This window comes from Cuculus canorus, chromosome 10, assembly GCF_017976375.1.
Source record: "Cuculus canorus isolate bCucCan1 chromosome 10, bCucCan1.pri, whole genome shotgun sequence".
NCBI classification, from domain to species: Eukaryota; Metazoa; Chordata; class Aves; order Cuculiformes; family Cuculidae; genus Cuculus; species Cuculus canorus.
In genome coordinates, this window is record NC_071410.1 from 13848658 (window position 1) to 13856208 (window position 7551).

The window sequence follows — 7551 nt, forward strand, 5'->3', positions numbered from 1 at the left end:
AATGTCTGAGTGGTGTATTTTCTAAAAATTAACTCATCAGAACACAGATTTTCTGTTGAATATTTCCTATGGTGATTCCTTCCCTTGCTACAGCCAGGAGGTTACCGAAAGGAGAGTTGCATCAGCCGAGACTGATGTACCAGACCTTCTGCAGATCTGCCCCTACCTGAAGTTGTGCTCTTCAGCGGTAGCTTCACATGTGTTATAAATGTTTACTTCTTGGGTTTTTTCTTCTGTGGTGTCTCGTATGAGAAGTCGGATCAGCTTTCCCTTGCTTGTTGGAGTATGATAAGCAGTTGTACACCTCAGATCAACTACAGGGTCAGTGTCTCTGAGGATCACTGTAACTGCTGGCATTGCTTACAAATTTGTTTCTACCTCTTAGTCCTAAGCAAGGAGTTCCCACCTTGCCTCCCATGTTCCCATTGACTATTTCTGTGTTATCGTACTATCCTTTTGTGAATCTGCTTTTGTCGTGATCAATGTAATAGTAATCCACAAATAATTTCAGTGAGAAATGTGCAAGAAAGTGGGCTTCAAAAACTGCTCAGAGTTCAGACAACACAACTCTTACACACCTGGCTATGTTTCGTTTCCTCCTGAACTTTCTTCCAGTTCACTGAGCAGGAGGAATATTCACAGGTGTTGCTGCAACACACTTGTTCTTGGAGACCTGAAATGTTGTTTCTTTCTCATAATGTGGGGACAGCAAAATATAAACATACTAAAATCAAGCAATGCCTCAGTGTGACAGGGGACAATGAGCACAAACTGGAACACAGGAAGTTCCACCTAAACTTGAGGAAAAACCTCTTACTGTGAGGGTGATGGAGCGCTGGAATGGGCTGCCCAGGAAGGTTGTGGAGTTTCCTTCTCTGGAGATATTCAAAACCCACCTGGAGGCATTCCTGTGTGACCTACTGGAGGTGACCCTGCTTTAGCAGGGGGATTGGACTAGATGGTCCCCAGAGGTCCCTTCCAACCCCAGCCATTCTGTGATCCTGTGACCAGTGGCCTACTCGTTTTTGCAGGAATCAGTGTTGTTTATTAGATGACATATTCCTTCATCTCGAACTTCCAGAGCACATTTGTTTCCTTGGTGAATATGAGTAACTTGCACACATTCTGTTTGGTTTCCTGACTGATTCAAAGGGGAATACAAACCTAGAGAGTTTGGTCCCAACTGGGAGGCTGGTATGACTTAAAATACCAAAGGACTGAATAACATATAAAAAATAGGTAAATATAACTGTTGTTATCATGAAAAAGTCACCACAGCAGATTTTATGCTGTTGAAGGATGATCTTTCATCTAAGATGATAGAAAATTAGTTGAAGTGAAAAACACAGCAGATTGTAGTGGGATACAAAATAGGAGAAAGCGTATGTATGTATCTATATTTAAAAAACCCATCATAGGATAATTTAAATCCCAGGCCAAGCAGCAGTGAGAAAAGACTTAGGGCTATAATTTTTACACAGCCATACATTACACAGTCATACATTAACTGTTGGCAACATACTCCTCTCTCAGAAACCAGCCTATAGGGAATAATATTCAGCTCCTCTGGAAAGTACTTGTGTAAGTGTAGGCTGGTCAGGATATGCTTGTTTACCCTCTATTGAAAGACTGGGATGCATGCTATAAGGTGAAGGTTGGAAGAGGCTGTCTAGAGTAGTCAAATACAATCCCAGGTGATGACTGGGGATCATAAATAAATCCATAAATAAGTAGAGTCCTGGTACTTGTTCCCAACACTGGTATTGGCTGTGAATTGGGTACTAAAGCAGCAGACCTGTGTGATAAAACAAGAGCAGCTACAAAGGGGACTGTTTGCAGAGATGTGCTTGCAGCTGTGACCCAGCTGCACATGGAGGGATTTTGTGATGCCCTGCACACTCTTCCCTCCTGCTCTTCTGCTGTCTGTGGTCTTCTTCCAAGTAGATTTACTCTCTAAATAAAAAAATGCTGGACAGGACACATAAATTGCTGTAATAAAGTAATTTACTCACTTCTGCTGTGTTTTACTATAGACCTTGGATAAAAACAGAAGGCCTGACTGCCTCCTAAATCGTGAGAATGAGGAATTCTGTTGGATGATAAATATTGCAAATTAATGCATCATTTCTTATAACTTCTCAACAAAGTGATCCTAATTTTTCTTTATTTTCACTGGTACCAAAGTAGGGGACTTATATAGAATGATAGCCTTTGCATTTGCCCAGTCAGGGTCAGGAGGCACCCAGAGATTTTCTGTTCTATTTGACTTTCTCAGCCCAGGTCTAGACATAACGGATGTAACTTTATTTGTTGGAGGAAGGGACAACATAACCAGATCTTTCTCATCCAACGGTGTGGATGGAGAACTTCATGCTGCGTGTGGATGTGGTGGAAGGCTTGATGGCTTCTGCAGCCCCGAGTTGCACTTTGGCTTCCTAGAAGTGTCTGCTTGCAAGGGAAACTGTGCAGCAGGGTACACAACTGAGCATTTCTTGATCTACCCTAGTGGAGTCCTGTGTAAAGGTATGCTGCTATTTTAAACACTTGTCACCGCAATGATGCGGATGTGTTATAATCACCTGTTCTTCTTTTCATGTGCCTGTCACCAGATGGCTGTTGTTGATGATTTATAGGATTATATTTCAGACCTCATTAACCAACATAAGAGCATCTACGTGCTAATTTAATCCTGTCAAATATTATTTGTAGTAAACATCCTGGTAGTTTCACCCAGCAGGGTTTATTGACTAAAACAGCAAAGAGACAGTGCCCCCACGCTGATCTAGGGGGTCTGTCATTAGCAAGCACGCTCGGTAGATACACCTCCTCTCAGCCACTACGTGCTCTTATTACCATCCCTGCTCAGCATTTGTCGGATGAGGGAGAACCCTATTCAGTAATCTCTGCTACCAGCAACGAAATCATTCCCCCTTATAGCTTTCCCTTTCCCTGGTAATCTGCAGCATCTTTAAAAACATACTCATAACTCAGTCCCATACATGGATATTTTCTCCTAATCTGAAGAGTTTATGCTAACATTCTTAGCATAGGCAACATAATTTTATGTATTTCAAGGGCCCAAAGTACCACGTGTTAGCAAAGCAAGGAAAATAGCAGTGCCAAAGGGCACAGCTGGCCCCATGGCCCCTGCCTTTGGATGCTGAGACCCAAATTTCCTCTAATAACGCTCCACACTTATCCCAAACTATAGAGTGGTTGGGAGTGACGCCTTCAACCTACGCGCTGTCTCCAGAGGTCCACTCAGTGTGCTGTCTCTAGACAAGATTCAGGAAAAAAAGGTAAAGTTTTAGCAAGGTTATTAATCCCGTATCCCTATTCAGAGCAAATCATTGTTGCCAGGAGAAGTCCTATTAAAACAGCTCTTGTCCTACAGCCAAGTCCAGAGAGTCCAAAACCAGTGAGCAAAAACCCCAGGGTGTAACAAGGCCCCAGGACAGACTTAACTCTGCTCGCTGGCTGCCCAGTGAGGCTGATTGCAGAGAGTTTCCCTACTAGTTTAGGATGGGGTTTTATTTTTCTCTACTCTAAAACAGCTACAGTCCATATGGCATTTGCTCACATTTGTAAAACTAGAAAACAATCTGACTTCACTGCAGGGGAAGTGCTGGGGTCAAAGTAAGGTGGTGGTGCTGTAGAAGGAGGTGTAAGCTGGGCTGAGGGTAGCTAAGGCGGCTGTGAGGGACCTAGACTGCGCCTTTAAAGCCATAGGGGAAAGCTGCTGGAGAGGACTTTCTCCTCTCAGGGCTGCTGCTGGTGATGCTCAGAGCAGAAACACCTTCACCACATCTCACATTCCCTCTTGCCCGGTGTATGGAGCAAGGAGTGGGCAGCTGAGCACAAAGGATTCGTTACAGCATCCATCTAGTGCCGTTGTACAAGCTGTTGTGTGCTCATTATGAAAGGCAAGCTGTTGGTGCAACATAAATAACAATAAATCCTAGCGAAATAGCAATTCCATGGTTAAGTCTGTTCCCAATATTTAGAAAAACTACATAGTATGTATTTATTTTAAAGGCTAAAACTGCTGCAGTGAGGATTGATGCTGCTGGTACCCATCTAGATGAGCAGAGTGCTTCTCCTGTGTATTGTTACTGCTATCACAGATGGAGAGATCTCCTGTTTAAGGAAAGCCCTCTTTGACTAGTGTTATCTGCTGAGGCTTAGGATGAGGAAAGCAGTCTGGGTGTCAGGTCCCTCTATCTCTATCAAAAAGCCCATGACTACTGATGTGGATGGGCCCTCCAGAAGCATTATCGGTAGATAAGGCAAAGCTAGGAAAAGAAAAAGGTGTCATAATCTGCCTCTGCGAGTCTTTCAGCCACCTCTGATGTTTCACTACAGCTTGGACAGATTCACAGAGGGAGGGAGGGAGCTTTCTTAAAACACAGAAGCAGCAGTGTTTCCTCCCTGCTGTGGTGTGTGCTCCGCGCTCTGGGGCAGAGTGTGTGGCACCACTCTTGTTCGCTCCATCAGAGCAGAGTCCAGCGGGATGCAGCTGACGGCTGCTCCAGCACGGAGCCTGGCACTGCCCCCGTTGTTCCTGAATCTGTCCAACAGCGCTCAGCATCCTCCCTCCAGACCTGGCCTTGAGCTTGCCCCAATATTAACACTTTGGGCACATTTACCCTGATGAAGAATCTGTGCCCTTTTCCTTATCTTGTAAACCCCGATAAGATAAGGTTTGGCACTGTAAAGCTACGTGTGACCTTTATCACAGCAGACTTTTATTAGAGTAGCCAAAGCTGCTGTGAAGTGGGACAGGCAGGAAGACTTTTTTGAGTCATTTCCAGGGTCCTTTCCACTTTGCTCTCTGTGCCACTCCAAAAGCACATCATAAGAGCCCTTGGGTGGTTTGGCAACCAGATAAACAACCAGTTGTCTTGTCCTAATAACCCTACCTCCCGTTATTGACTCAGCTTAAGCTTCTTTGCTGGCTGGGTGCACGTCCTGACGCTTGCTGAGGTGGTCACGTTGCCAGATAAATGTTTCAGCAGCTGCAATCTGACTCCAATTGCTCTTAAAATCCCATTTACGGGATTTCCTCTCTACTTTGCAGGCAGACAGTCCTCAGCAATGTACTTAGCTATTCAATAGGCTCTTCTGGCAGCTTTGCAGGGAAATGCAGCAGGAAAAGGGCAGGATGGCCTGCAATTCTAAAATGTTCTTGTTCCTCTCTGCTTCTCATTGATTCTACCATTCAATTTCCCAGCAAGACTAAGCCTGAATACTCTATAGGCAGGGATCTCTCCTGCTCTGAAAAGCTTCTTAAGACAACTGTAACTTGGAGGAACATTTTCCATTTTTTTAATCATGGGAAAAATGTTCTGGAGATGATCACCAATTCAGCACTTTTCCAAAGGTCACAAGCCTAAAATTGTTCAGGAATTATTTTTATTTCTAATTTTTAGATAATCTGGATGCGCAATCAAATCCTTGTTTATATATAAAACTCATATACCAAAAAATGAAAATGACATTTAAAAGAATTGAAGAAGATGGGCTCATTTCCACGAAAGACTGTTGATGAGCACAATGTTGATGTTTGCTTTACAGATGGGCCTTTTTAACTTGCAGAGCTCAGTAATAGGATTTCTTTTTTAACTCTTCTGCCCTAAAGCTTAATTTACCTGTGCAGCATCTTTAGTTTTCAGATGAAGCAGCAATAAAGCCGTCATCCTTTTTTGGGAAATTCTTCATGCTGTTTCTGCATGGTGGTAGAGAGGGATGCAGGCTCCGGGGGGGAATGCTTTGCAATCCCCACATGAGTATCAAACCACTGAGTGCCCTGCTCTGAACTGGACATGCAGGTGCTCAAGGATGCTCAGCTGATGCTGTTAAAGCCTGCCAGCTCTCTACCACCTCACTCCCTTAGAAATCTTTTTGCATACACCTGGACAGAAGATTCAATTCTTTGAGGATTTTCTTTTTTTTTTTCTCTGAAAAAGTTCACCAACCGTTTCTAAGGGAAGACCCGGCTGCACCCGCATCTCACCCAGCATTTCCCACACGCTGCCCAGCTGCGTGCCGCCCTGCAGGACACTGAGCCCCACACCACCAGGCATAAAGCCTCTGTCAAGCTTGCAGGAGTCTGACCAATCCGGTCATGTGCCATAAGCTGCTTTTAAAGGGCTTCGCTGGGGTTGGCCAGAGTGGGATGGTTGTGCCCCGTTGCAACCCATCTCCAACAGAGCCAGCGCCTGCTCTTGCCTACTCTTATTTCCCAAATGTCCTTGTCACTTAAACACGGCAATTTAAGAATAACAGTCAGATGATTCTCAGTACCATCTGTCTAAACATTGCTTTTGCTAGGAAGTCAATTAAGCTATAGTTTTTCTTTGCGGAGAATGATAGCTGCACTCTGATGAGGAATGCACTTGATAATTTAATAGGCATTTTGTCTTTTTTCTAACAAGCTGTGTTGATTTCTGAGTAGTCTGCTATTCACTAAGGGAGGAAAATGAATGAACTGAAGTAAAACATTAGGAGATCCATTAATGGGAAGGATGTTTAATCTCTGCAAACTAAAAATAAAGCTTGTGAGCTGTTTGCTTTATTAACATTTGAATGATAAAGAAATATAGGAAATGCCAAGACAATGTGTGGAGAAAAGTGACAGCTTTTTAAATTAAAAAGAATTGTTTTGAAATAATAGAAATAATCAAATTTTGACTTTTGAACTAAGAAAAATGTTTCCCTGATAGTGTTTCTGTTAGTAGAATACTTTCAAGGTCAAAATCAAAATGTTCAATAACTTTTCAGGGCTTCAGTTGGAATTAATCGGTCCCAGGCTGAGAGAGGTGCTTGACATTTTCAGTTCACAGAAGTTTTTGACTGTTTTCAGGCCTAGAATATGAAAAAACTTTAAAGACCCAAATGCAGCATGACTGGAAACCCTTTTCCCACTCAACCCTGGTGTTTTAATTGATTGTCTTCGGCAGAATTGCTGGGCTGGTTATAGCAACCAGGTGGTTCTTTAGCTGATGGCAGTGACTTCTCAGCCCAGTGATAACTTTGAAGATGGTTTTGGCGAATTTTTTTCTATCGTTAGCCCCTACACAGGTTGGATTTTATTGAAAAACAGGAGCCAATTCTGAAAATGAGTTAGTTTGCCAGTTAGAAAACAAATGTGGTTTTATTTTTGTTTATTTTAGAATAATGATAGCACAGCTGTGCACTGGTACAGCAAGGTTTGTCAGCAGATGGTGAGTCTGAGCCTGCAAACTGTGCCTGGGAGAGTCTTCCAGACTGTGGGAGAGCAAGGATGTCTTGCCGAGCTGGCAGCCCTGGCCTTGCTGATTGCAGGGACACAGTCAGTGCATCCACTTCTCCTACCAGCGCAGCTTCTCACTAAGAAATACAGCAGTAAGCAGGAGCAGCGAGGACCCAAGCAATCCCAGAGCTGCTCCCTTGAGCCGCAGGAAGCACAGCGAGTGGGGAGAGATGAGGTTGTGCCCTCACAAAGAGCGGTGGATGCCCTGGGTAAGGATTCCTGAGAAGGGGGAGGTGATGCGGGCTCCCTGCCAGCGCACA